Genomic DNA, 14,250 nt, shown 5'->3' with positions numbered 1-14,250 from the left:
TTACCTGCCACATCTGCAGGTTCGGCTGATCGCGGCTCCCACTGGCCGCAGTTCACCGCTCCAGGCCAATGGGGGCTGCGGGAAGGGCAGCCAGAACATCCCTCGGCCCGCACTGCTTCCCGCAGCCCCCATTGGCCTGGAGCAGCGAACCGCGGCCAGTGGGAGCCGCGATCAGCCGAACCTGCGGACGTGGCAGGTAAACAAACCGGCCCAGCCTGCCAGAGGGCTTACCCTGGCTGTCCATGTGCCAAAGGTTGCCGATCCCTGATCTAGCCCAATGAGGACAAAGCCTGGTGAGTGTGGTTGTTTGGAAATTCCTACTCTGCCAACATCCCTGTGTGTGAGAGACAGGGTGATAGCACATCCATTAGAGGCAGCAGCCTCTTTTACCAATTCTTTTAACAAGATCCCCAGAGAAAGAACTGTGTGTTTGTGTAAAGGGGTCACTTGCTGGTGCACCCCTTCCTGTCCAAACATGGCATAGCAGCCTCTTTAGCTCTGGTACCCCCTGCCAATAGTCACTTTAAGCTTGGGGTGACTGTCACTTTTCATGACACAGCCCTCTGGCAAGGTTGCTTACAGTCCCCACCCCTTCCGGAATAATAAAAAGTCCAGTAAAACAGAAGTCCAAATACTCTGTCCTAAGCCTTTTGACCCCATCCTGGGTTTGATAGTCCTTGCTCCCTTTGTGACAGATTTCTTTTTACAAACCTCTTCGAGAGTCAGGGCTCTCCCTCTACTCCGAGTTCCAATGCAGTAGAGCTAGTGTCTGCTTCAGTAGACTGGTTGGTGTTTCCCTGGGCCACTTCCTACCTTCAGGATGCTGCAGTGTCCTCCAAGCTCCATACCGGCATGCAGCACCTCACAGGCTAGACCTCCATCCAGCTATGTGATAGTTCTTCCCCTAAATTCCTTTTTCCCTGAGAGCTCCTCTCCTCTGGAGACTCCTCTCTCTAGGGAACTTCTTTTTCTAGAAGAAGCCTTTTATCTTAGCTGCTGGTGGTCAACCACTTAGTCACAGGTAGGGAAGTAATTGTTCTGCCCTTTAATCCCCATGTGGCTGCTACAGGATGGAGTTTATACACCCCATCATAGTTTGGCATTATAAAAAAATATTTGTACCACTTTATGTTTAGACCTACTCTTGCTCACCCAGCTTATTATGTACTTGAACTCTGCCTGCACAGTTTAGAATGTGCACTTCTTGGAGCACAACTAATGTTTTTTCCAGCACTAAGTAAACTGGATGGAGATTGGCAAATGAAAAATAAAAGGACACAGATGCAGATACTTGGGGGTCATTGTTTATGTTGTGGCATATTACAGAGGAGTCAGTGTGTGTCTACTGTACGATCTGCTAAATAAGGTAAAGATACTATTTAAGTACATAAAGAGATAGAGAGAGCACAGTACGCCTCTTCCTCTTTCATGGGGGCTAGTGAAATTCTCATTCCATGTACTCCAAAGGTATGTCTATATTGCAATTAATGTCTCCACTGCACTCTCTCTCTTTGGGACTGGGCCTTAGAGACAAAAATCTAGCCCTTAATAAATAACTCTACAGCTGCTGGGTTTTTCAAAATAATTGCAAATCACCTTTAAAACTTAGAACACCAGCATATTTCTCTTGGTATAGTCAGGATATTGAGACCAATGGCCTGTCTTGTTTTGGTGGTTACTACCTGTAAATTACATCTGTAAATTGACTGATATCTTGAAACAAGTGCTCCTTCTAACAGTCTAAAACAAATTTGACCATTTACTTCTGGTCAAATTTGTTTCCATCAAAACATTTGACAAAGTGACTTTTTGACCAAAATTTGCATTTTTGCAAAAAATTACATTTTGGGTGAAATCATCAGGGGGAGGACTGATGAAAAACTGGAAAATCAACCTCTTAAATGGTTTTATTATTATTATTATTTTCACCTAAACCTTTGGTTTGAAAAAAAAAATTCAAATTGTGTTTTTTTGAGAGTCAGATTATTTAAAAACAAAAAACAAAAAAACAAAAACAAAACAAAAAATGAAATTTTACCCAAAATTTGTTTTCCAAAAAACCCTCTTTTTAAAAAAAAATTTCATTTTTTTTGTCAAACAGAAGAATTTTCAGGGGAAATTTAGAAAAAGAAACACACTTCAAAGTTGAAAAATAATTAGCATTTTTTCAACCAGTAGTTGACCTAAGTCCCCTTTGTGCTTTTGTAAATCATCCCCATGGTGCTAAAATTATCAGCCGTAAATAAGTAAATACAATTTCATGGACAAAGTGTGTGGTACACCTCCACCCCAATATAACACTGTCCTCAGGAGCCAAAAAATCTTACCGCGTTATAGATGAAACTGCGTTATATCGAATTTGCTTTGATCCACAGGAGTGCGCAGCCCCGCCCTCACCCCCTCACCCCCCCGGAGCACTGCTTTACCACATTATATCTGAATTCATGTTATAATCAGGTCGTGTTATATCAGGGTAGAGGTGTAGATTAGAGCTGGGGTATTTCAGGCTTCCAAAATAATTGCTGTACACTTGAGCTTTCTGCAGAAATCTTATCCATTTGGATTGGATCATGTAATGCATGTGTGCATGCATGTACAAATACACACATACCCTCATACATTATCTGCCTGTACATCCCCTTTGTAACTTTGAAAATCATTCCCTGAATTCCAATATAACGATTATTGCACATTTCTGATTTTACAGAAAACTACTGCACATTACCTCATAAACACACCTTTTTACATTTAATTTGGGTTCGGTTCAGATTGGATGAAGTCCATTTGGATTCAGCAGTTCAGATTATTTCTGGCCAATTTCGCTCAGTTTAATGTTAATACAGAGCCAGGATGTAATCGGTTTAGGAGGGCAATTAGTGACTACCTACCAACAGAATCCAAACAAGTGTGTCCAAACCAGTAGAAGTGGAAGCCAGTGCGTGCTGGGCAGTGTCTATGAAATATTCAGGATGCGTAATGTCATACAAGACTAGACTGTCACATCAGCTCCACCACATTATTCTTCTATGCCCCTATCTCCTTGGGCATACAGACCCTTTCATACTGAAGCTAAAACCAGTTAGGGAGACCAGACCCATCAATTTCTACCCCTCAATAAAAGAGTCTCTTTCCCCTCAGAGGGAAAGGATCTTTGTTTAGCAATATGCTGCATGCTTTTGGAGAAGGCATTTGTCAAGCTCCTGTTAGATTGGTGTGCAGATTTTTCCTTTAGTGTCTAAAATGACACAGTCAGTTTTAATGAGTCAATTAGAAAGTCTATGTGGGGAATGTGATTCTGAGGCTGTGGAACTTGGCTACAGTCTTGTTGCAATTTGGATGGGATCAGCCTCTAAAGTAATTAATTTTCAGTTTGGTGTTGCTACAGTACACAGCAGAGCCTTTTTCTATTTGTTCTTGTAATCAGATTCCTGAAATGGCTTGATTTAGTGGGACAAGTTGAATTAGATAGACATCTGAGCAATTGTGTAAGGTAATAATTTCTGCAGAGAAATTGCATCATGTCTTTGAAGTTCCTTGTGAATCTCAGATAAAGGAAGGGTGAACATAGATGCGGCAGGACATTCATTTGTCATGCAGACGGATGGGATAACACAGTGCATAAAACTGGTTGAGGCAATCAGGTGCCAGTTGATAACAGAATGCTGAGTGTGATATTAGTTGTTGCCCAATGGTAGCATAGAAAGTATCCTATTTGCTCCTGTTCCGGCTTTGCCTTTGTTCATCTACAGCATTAAAGGCACAAGTATTGAAGATTTAGGATTTAAAGAAAGGTGCGTTGGGAGGGGGAGAGTAAAGACACATTCAATAGACACACAAAATATCAAGAGCAGTAAATAGATGGGTGTCTATCAAGCATTCTTTAATGGTAAAGGGTTATTCATCCTTCACTCTGTGGAAGCATAAATAGAAAGTAATTTATAACCTGCACATAGTGAAGATGCCTCTATAAATTTAGAAGAGTTCATTTAATGGCACCTTGAATCATGATGTATGTTAAAGTTCTGCCTCAGACTAATCTTGACCTTTACCAAGAGGAAGGCCAGGCCCCAGAGGTGTGGAGAAAGCCGAGGTGTGTCACCACCTGCATTTTGTAAAAAGAGAATAAACTGTTACGCAGATTGCCATGTGGGAATTTTATGACTATAACAGCAGGTTATTAAAAGTTTCTACATCTTGCCAGACAACTTGGTAAGGTGGAAAACATCATCCTCATCTATCACAGTCAGGCATACTTGCCACATCAAAGACAGATATTATCGTCAGAGTAAGAGTACCATCTTGGGCAATGACTTGCTAGTGCTTTCCTTCTATACAGTTGTGGAGAACAGGGCATGCAGTTAGAAGACATTTGTTTTTCAGTGCTATATATTAAATGCTGATGTGGCAGGTTATACAGACAATTGAGCTCATTAGAAAGGAGTCCTTCAAGCCTTTGCACTGAGGCTAATTCTCACATGGCTTTAGCTAACTGAATTAGTCACCACCTCCCCCTACATGAGCACACTTCCTCTGAAACATCAGATATTGATCACTACTGGAAGGGAGGATTCTGGACATGTTTGACTAATGGACTGATTAGTATAACATAAGTAGGATGAATTCACTGTGCTTATGGATAGCAGAGGACAGAGCACTGCAAGCATGTGGGGATTACCAACCAAAGAATGAGTCATTTTCACTGAACTCCTCCTCCTCTAAGGTCCATGGCATCAGCTGCCACTTCTTCTGGAGACCCTAGTTGTTGGCTTGGAGAAATCACTGGACTGAATCTAAATCATTTTACAGAAAATCAGAGGCAATTCCTTTGGGTTTATACTGTTTGGGGGATTACACTCAGCTCCTTAAGAAAGTAACAATAGTATCAATGTCTATAGCGATAGATATCAAACTGAAAAGGTCTTACATTTAATGCAGGAAAAAAACAAGTAATTTAAAGATAAAGTCTGTTGAGGACTACTGTATGAGAAAAGAAACTGCTATAACATCTTGAAATGAAGTTTAGCAGAGTGTTATATAAAAAGCAACCTGTAGAATGTTGGAATAGTGGTTGGCTGGACAGCATAGTGGTTATACTTCACATTCTAGGGAAGGGCTTAAAACAACTGTGACAGAGCACAATATCCTGGACAGACGTTAATGAATTAAGTTAAACCTCATTGAATTAAGTAAGTTCATTGTATTAAAAATGCAATTGATTATGTGTTATTGTGAGATTGTATGTAATGTAATTCCTCTGCTTACCAGCCCTTTCAGCCACCCCCGGAAGAGGTTCATATATAGTAATTCAAACTGGATTCTCTAGGTACCAACAGACAAAGAAAGGATTTTTAGATAAATGGCTTGGTTTTAAACAGTTTCAGGGCTTTCCTCGTGATCTAGCAAGTAGATAGGACTTCTGGTGCATGGAGGACCCTATCCTTAGAGAAGGGTTGGAAGGATTTGACCTACTGAAGCCCCAGAAGACTACATGCTAGGTTTAGCTAAAGCTGTTATGAACTTGCGACCATAGAAGTCTCTGTGGGGTTTGAAGGACTAATCACTTGCCAGATCCCATGTCAGAGCTGGGTTGCCCTGGGGTAAGCTTATTAACATATATGTAGAGGTTCTTTTATTGTTTGTATTATGATTTCTCTGTAATGCTTTTACTCTAAGAATAAATAAGCTTGCACAGAAAGAGTTGTGCAGTAAATTATAACTGCCGCAATTGCACTATTAACAGTCTCTGAAGAGAAAGGCCAAGCAGATGGTCTTAGGCAGTCTGACTTTCCTGGTGAATTCACAATATAATCAGGCAGCGGAGCAACTTGGAAATACTCCAGTCAGAAAGACGCATGTCTTCGTCCAAGCGAGGTGATGGCCAGGAAAGCCAGAAATCTGAGAGAAGAAGCCCTTGCTGGACTATATAGCAGGAACACAGGTTTAGTTGCTCTGAATGGTAAACCCCTCTTTTTGTTGTGTGTGGTTGTGGCGAGATTGTAATCACTGTTTAGCTGAACTCATAGACACTATTTGCTACTATGTTTGATATTTTACTTCACTCTTTGTTCATATTTAAGCCTTACGTTGTTTGTTAGCTGGATGTATAAGGAAAAGTAATCTGACGACGAGTTTGCTAAAACTCGAATACCACCATTTTTAAAAAGCTATATATCTGAGTCTCTGCCCTATTCTTACTAATTTGGATGAGGCAAGATTCCCCTGACTTTTCACAGGCCCTATTTCGAGGGTTTAAGTGGATGGAAGTGGTTCATAGTTCTTGTTCTGGCCTTCCGTGCAAGGGCAAATTTCACCCAGGCTTCTTGTTGAGCATGTGGCTGTCCAGACTCTATGTACCATACAATTAATTTGTAACTTCTGCTATCAAAAATGGTGAGATCCATATTTTCAGGGGAATAATATTAAGTTAGGCATTAGGTAAAAATGTTCCTACCCCTCTTTCAACAATGTCCTGTTTTGGGGTTCTGAAAAATTTAAGACATCCGCTGTATGGAAAGGAAGTTCTGCAGATTGTGACATGGTAGAAGATAGTACATCTACTGTTTGACAGAGACTAATGAAAGGTTGATAATCACCTGGAGATCTGAATAAAATCTCTGGGTAAGATTTCATACTCGATTTTGAAAGCAAGGTTGCTGAGTTTACATCAAAACAAATGTACCAGAGAGTGTTACTGCTGGACTGCAACCACTCTGCAAGGCTGCCAAGAGTGCACATTAGCTTTTGGCAACACACCTACTCACATACTTCAAACATGTAACAGCTCTCCAGATAATGAGATTTTTAATACAAGATGAATGAGTATTGATTCCACTGGCTCAATTTCAAATTTGGGCAAGTAAATAGGACATCTGAGTACTGGAATGTGGAGTTTACATGATTTCTGTAAATCCTGCTTTAAACTCTTAAGTGTGCAATTTGAGCCATCTAATTAGTTCTCAGCACTTGAAAATATGGTTTTAATGTAGCTATATAGAAAATCGCAGCTGCACTTTTTCCCTTTGCTTGTTCTCCACACACACACACACACACACACACACACACACACCTACCTTCTCCTGTCAAGATCCATTTCTTTTGGTCAAAAAAATATTTACAAAAATAAGAAATGAGTGAGTTGTCATTGGGTATAGAGGTATATATAATGATGCACAAATATTGCACCTGCTTGAACTGTATTCCTCTTCCATACCCTTCTTATATTGCTTATCTTATTAGAACATAAATTCTTCTTCAAGGCAGGAACTGTTTCTTCCTATGTTGGTGAAGTACCCAACAAAGGGGAATCCTGATCCTGGTTGAGGCCTCTGGTTACTACCACAATATTTTCCATTAGCCTGCACTGCTTATGAGAATAATCTGTTTTTCCCTGTAAACTCATTAAAATGATAAATGTTGTATTTGTTGTATCTGCTGGGAGGAATAGGCTTACCTGCAAATATAGATTAACCGTGTTTTCTCCTAGGTGCAAAGATGATATCTAATCTAGTTTCCTTGCCTTAAGGGTAGGCAAAAACTCCAACAGTGACAAACCACATGTGACCAAGAGTTGGAATCTTGCTACATTGATAGTGTCTTTTAAGTCAACCAATATGGATTCAAGCTGGAAGCACAGAGCAAAAGTCCTCCTTGTTTTCTGCAAGACAAAGTAGCCAAAGGGAAGAATGGATATTTCCTTATCAGAGAAATAATGAATGGAGTCTTAACTCTAGAGATATGAAAAGTAGGTCCTCTCATTTATCAAGTAAATTGATGCATTAAAAATGTTTAAAAAAAAACCCAACACCACCCAGAAGCTTTGTTTCTTCATTTGATTGTGTTAGAAGAACAAGTTTATTTTATCTGTAGGCTGAGTTTACAGCCACACAATCCTGTTGAGAGAAGATTTTTCGAAGTCTAACATTTTTCAAACATAATTCCAAACTTCTAGAACTAATACTACTATGTAAAAGTCATTTGCTACCTTTTTATATGGTACACATTTGCAATGGTCAGTTTAAAAACTAAGTACTCCATCTGCACAATACTTAGTTTGCATATACTATGATGGCAGAGATTTGGAAGGACATGATTTTTTATGACAACGGTACAAGTTTTATTGAGTAAGACTGTCAACATGGGAATGTACCTCTTTTAGGCTAAGGGACAGAGGGGCTCCACAGAATTCTGGAAAAAAACATTACATCAATTGAGTGTGCACATGTGAGTATGCAGAATCTGCAAGAAACTCTGAAAGGAAGTAGAGATGTTGGTGTTAGGTTGGCAGCCCATAAAGGGACAAGACATGCTGACAGATGAGTGTGTAGTTCCCAGTGAAGGCACTGGAAGCCATATGTGCACCATACAAGAGCAGCATTTGACCCTAAATTTAGAGAATTTAAAGGGATGAAACTTTAAATGGAAAGCACAACTTTGTAAAGATGTTTAGGTCCTATTCTCCTGTACAAAATAGATAAAAGTCACCCATGTGGGAAGAGCCTGCAGAAGGTCTAGGTAGCCCTGAAGCTTCACTTAAGCTTTTTTGGCAGACTTAAGAGGTGCTGGGTCTTTTACACAGGGATGAATTTCACCCAAGATGAATAACAGATAGGGTGAGCGACTGTGCCAAGGCTGTGCAGTCCATACAGAAGAGCTGGGACTGCAACTCCTGTCTCCTGACTTGCAGTCATGTAATGTAGCTACTAGACCACAGGGGTCCTTTTTCTTTGATTAATATTGTAGTTAGGACAAGGAAGTTGGCGTGCGTGCTGGTGTTCCCTAGACAAAGTACATTCCTACAACTTTGTGCCCTGCCCTTTAGAGGGTCTCACGCTTTATGAGGAGGCCTTGCAATGTTAGGATGCCACAACATGACAGCATTATGTCACTTGTGAAGGCATGAATTTGTCTCACCGTGATGCAATGTCACAATGTAAGGACACAGAGCATGGTGCAATTGTTTGTCTCACATGATGCTAAGGTGAGATACCTAGATGTTGGGGGGCCTTTTAGGAAAATTGGCCCTTTGTGAACAATTAAAATAGCAGCAAACAGCTCTGTGACCCAATTCCCTCTGTAATCTTAGACAAGGTAATTTAATTTACTACCTCATTTCTCCCCCCACCCCTGCCAATCTATAAAAGGGGGATAACACTTAGCTCTGTACAGTAGTTCACTGAGTGTTAGGCCATTTTAATTAATGATTATAAGATTTAGGCTGTGAGCTGCATAGGGGACTTTAAAGCCCCAATCCTGGGCAGATTGTGAAAGCTAGACTGAAGTCAGATGAAAGTTGTTTAACTACCTTATACTGAATGCCACTGCTGCTAGTGTAACAAGTGCCTTTCATTAGCAAAATGACTACTCCTATCAGGCTTAGCCGTTAAATTATTTCTAACACACAGTTTGCAATTTATGCATGGTAAAAATTGTATGTTACAATATTAACATTCACACTTATACAGGCTAAGGCTGGTTGCAGTTTTCTTCTAACATAGCAGTGCAGGTCTATTTTTGTTTTTTGTTCAGAATCTAAATGTTGAGACTCCTCTGTCTGTTGTGACAACTGATAGGTTTGTACACGTATTTTCTCTCCTGAAATTTTCTCAATTAAAATGGTCTGAAGCCTTCTGCATTAATACACATTCTTGCTTTTAAAGTGCTGCTTTACCACTGGATGGTGCTCTCAACACACAGTAGACGTGTGAATCACACATTGCCTGAGGAGCCAAAACACAAAAAAAACATTTCCAAGTTCTGTTCATTTGAAATGATTTAAAAGAGGGAAAAGATGGAAGCCAAATGCCCCGCCTGTCTTTAGGAGAGTGGGGGGAAAAGTTTGGTCAGACTAGCAGCGGGATGGCCAACTCCTGGGAGTGAGAGCTCACACTCATGTGTTGGAGATGAATCCCTCCTTTTGCCTCATAGCATACATGGGAACATATGTGAGGAAGAGGTTTCTGTTTCCTATTAACCAGTCGGGGGGCCCACGTCACAAGGGGAATGATTGATTGGCTCTCTCCCCACTCTCTATTTAAAGCCGCCGCCCCAGGCATCTGGGGGCCATCTTGCCCTGCCTCCCTGTTGCTGAGGTATATTGAGCTGCATTTCCAGAATGCTGTGGGTCTGACAAATCACCTATTGTGGATCAGGAGGGAATTGTGTTTTCCAGCTGGGCCAAATGAACAGGGATCTGGAGGGCTTTTAATCACAATATTTCATTCTGAAACATGTTGACATTGTCAGAAAGTCTCTTCCTCTCCCCTCCCTGACCCACTTTTTCAGCAACATGATTTTGGCAAAAATCAACATATTTCACAAAGCATTTCTATTTTGATGGACCTACATTTGCCATCAGAAAACTGTTTCAGCTGCATTTTTCAGACCACCTGTAGTTAAAAGGAATAAGAATAAGTATTTTACTGTTAGAAATCAGTATAGGGAAGTTTAATTCATTGCAATTTGCAGACAGGGTCAATGAAGGCCAGATCCCAGAGGTACATGAGACCTGGGACATGTCTGTGGATCTTATCTGTAAGGAGAAGGGGAGACCTGAAATCTTCACAGGCTGAGATCTCCCTTGATACTATCCACTGCACAGGCCCACTTAAATCCCTGGCATGTTAAAGGGAAGGGGAAGATGACATGGAGTGACACTAAATTAAAGTTGGGGTCTGCTGCTTAACTCCATCCCTGGGTCGGTCTTTCATTCACCTGTATGTCATGATCTGTATGTGATCATACAAAAGTAGTGGACAAAAATAATCATACACCTTATTTAATGCTTTAAAATAGAACAGTCATCGGTCTTTGCAGGATGGATGTGGGATGGCAGCATGTACAGAATTTCTGTACAGGCCCAAGGTGCCCCTGTCACGGAGTGTGGGGGGAGACAAGGCCCTACACCCCTGGCTTCCTGCGATTCACCATGACTCTCAGCCAGTCAGTAAAGCAGAAGGTTTATTTAGACGACAGGAACACAGTCCAAGACAGGTCTTGCAGGTACAGACAACAGGACCCCCCCAGTTAGGTCCATCTTGGGGTCCCAGGGGCACCACAGCCCCATTTGGGGGGGGGTCAGAGCCCCATCTGGGCTCCCCTCCATTACACCAGCCAGCTCCTGAAACTCTAACTCTCTCCAGTGTGTCTCACCCCACCTCTCCCCGGCTCCTCCCCCAGCCTTTGTCCAGTTTCCCAGGCAGAGGTATCACCTGGCCTCCAACCCCCTTCCTGGTTCTCATGTTACATGATCAGGTATCTTCCCTCAAGGCCAGTCTCCCATCCCCCAGTGCAGACTGTCCCCACTCAGCATTCAAAGGCCACATTAAGAACAGTCCCAGTTCGTCACAGCCCCTTTTGTAAATCATAAACGTTATGGTTGCACATAAAGGGGTTAAATCAGAAATCTTTGAAGGCAGGAAATGAAAAGTCAGGGATAATGGTATTTGTGTGCTATAATAGAAGGAACTTTTCAATTTTCCCTCTGTCAGACCTCTTTATCACAGCTTCCAGCAGTAACATGCAGCTTACTCCAAGGTTTATTTTTAAAAGTCACCATTTAATTTTGGCTTGACAACCTAAAGGTATACACCACGTATCTCTCAAGGCTGCTGAATCTGCACAGGTGAGACTTGATGGGATGTGTGTATTGAGGTTTAAGGTTCTGAAATGAACACATGGGGGAGCTGTGTAGCTTGAGAAGACAGCTTTAAAAATAGTTAGATGAAGCACAGTATAGAGCATATGGACACATTATATTGGTAGCATTTCTACTTGTTCAGTTATGCTGTGAAATAACATGAAGAGCTTCTTTTAGTCTTTTGGGGGGGGGCGGAGGTTTATGGTGGTGTTTTTTTAATCAATATGCATTTCTCCACTTTAGTTCCCTGGCCTCAGCGTGATCTAACTGTTCGTTCTTTGGCAGTGGCCCTGCACTTGTTCAGATACAACAAGCTTAATAGCCTTTGACAGAGAATGATCTTTCTTCCTATGTTGATCTACAAGTGCAAGTCTTTCTTTCCCATGACATTTTTGTATTTCCTTTTCCTTGCATCATTACCATTTCAGAAGGGAATGAAGGCAAGAGTATTCACATGGGGTAAAATTTAGCCTTGTATACTTGAGTCTCATTTAGTTCCTAAAATGGAGCGTAACTAGTGCATTGGCCTTGTGCTTACACTCCCTGTGGGATGAATTTCACCTATAAAAATGTGACTTTCCCCTCTGGTATTATCTGGACCAGTGATCTGACTCTGGGAGCCAGCCTTACCCTTCTCTGCTGTGAGAACCCCCACTCCTGGGCTGTTCACACACAGCCTCTGGCATGTAAGCTGCTCCCAACTACTTGCAACTGAATGACACTAGCCAATATCTCTGGTCCCACACACAAACCTAGGAACCTCCATCTTGCAGTGTCCAGTTATGCCTGCTGGATGCTGCATGCTTATGAATTTGTCAATTTAACAAAAAAGTTGACATACCAGGCTTGTTATTCCAAGGGGAGCCTCAGACACGCTTCAAACCAAACAGACTGCTTCAGGTAGAATAAACAAATGTATTAACTACAAAGATAGATTTTAAGTGATTATAAGTCAAAGCATAAGTCGGATTTGGTCAAATTAAATAAAAGCAAAGTGCATTCTAAGCTCCTTTTAACATTTTCAGTGCCCTTACAAATGTACATGCTTCTTACCACAGGCTGGCTGGTTGCCCTTCAGCCAGGCTCTCCCCTTTGATCACCGCTTCAGTCACTTAGTGGTGGTAGTGGCACAGCAAACGTCTCTCCCTTTTATCATATTCTTTCTTCCCTCTTGGCTTTGCCCCCCCCACCTGTTCAGAGTCAGGTGAGCATTACCTTATTGCAATCCCAAACTGACCAAAGGAAGGGGGGTGATTCACTTGAGAGTCCAACAGATCCTTTGTTGCTGCCTAGACCAGTGTCCTTTGTTCCTGTGAGGCTGGACTGGCTTTGTCCCATACATGCCCTGATGAGGTTTTGCCTGGACCTGCTTTACACACATTTTCAGCCTCATAACTATATACACATGAAATTATAACTTATAACATTGCTATAACAATGCTCAGTGCATCACGAGCCTTCCAAAGACACCTGCCATGACAATCTTTGCACTGGATACCACACAATCATATTATAAGGATGAACATTGGGGTTCAGAGTGTTCCCCCGAGGTACAGAACATCACAAAAAAAATACTGCAGAGAACTTAATCCTTAACATCAAAGTAATAGGCATATTCTTTGGCTATTATCCCATGTGATTCCCCTGGAATTATAGCTCTGAATACATTACATTTGCTTGGGGATTATAAGGGGAGAGGAGAGAGAGAAATAAGAAAAAAATTGCATTGTCGCTCATCTCCTTTCTCACTCCCTACCCAATGCTCTATCAACAGACCTCTGCCTTCCTGATGTGTCCTTCTATGACCGAATGCACCCTACACACTATTGTAATAATCACCGTCCAAAATATGCTTTGGGAGGTATCATTTCAAAACTAATAACTTGCTGTTCAATAATATTGTGGTGTGTGTAAAGTTATGAAATCCCCTGTGTATGATGTTAAAGGCACAAGTTCAAACTCAAATAGTCCCAATTAGCTAGAACCAGTCATGCAAGCTGGTCTTATACAAAGGGATGTGTTTACCTCAATTTGCATATAAGCTATAAACAGTCCTCAGACAGCAAGAGGGGGGAGAAAGATGACAAAGAAAATCTGCATCTCAGCAAACAGAGGGGAGAGAAGGAACATCTTAATACATCTTTCCTACCAGACTCCATGTCTCCTTGCTCTCAGATGGAAATAACTTTATCGGGGGGGGGGGGGGGGGGGTCACTCACAGGAAATTGCATTTCAAAGGGTAACAACTATAAAAGTGAGAGGCAAAGACACCCCAAGTTCTCGCTCTCTGTCTATGTCTCTCTTCACCTAAGAGGTGAAAAGAAATGCCATTGGACTTTGGAAGCAGACCCTGGCCTAAGAGTTTTGTCAGCAAGGTACTGAAAACATAGGTAAGGGACTTCACTGTGAACCAAATCTAGTTCTAGATTGTTAAGTTTAGAAAGTGATCTGTATTTCTCTTGTAATCTTTAATGCCTTGTACTTGTAACTCACTTAAAACATCTCTTTTTAGTTAAACTTGTTTTATTCTTGAATCAAAACCAATCCAGTGTTGTGGATAAACTGGGCTGTGTGGTAACTCCATTTAAAAAGGAGCAAGGTGTTGTATAGTGTTC

This window comes from Chrysemys picta, chromosome 1 (assembly GCF_011386835.1).
Source record: "Chrysemys picta bellii isolate R12L10 chromosome 1, ASM1138683v2, whole genome shotgun sequence".
NCBI lineage: Eukaryota > Metazoa > Chordata > Testudines > Emydidae > Chrysemys > Chrysemys picta.
The sequence above is the reverse complement of the archived record's forward strand: the minus strand, read 5'-3'. Positions refer to the sequence as shown.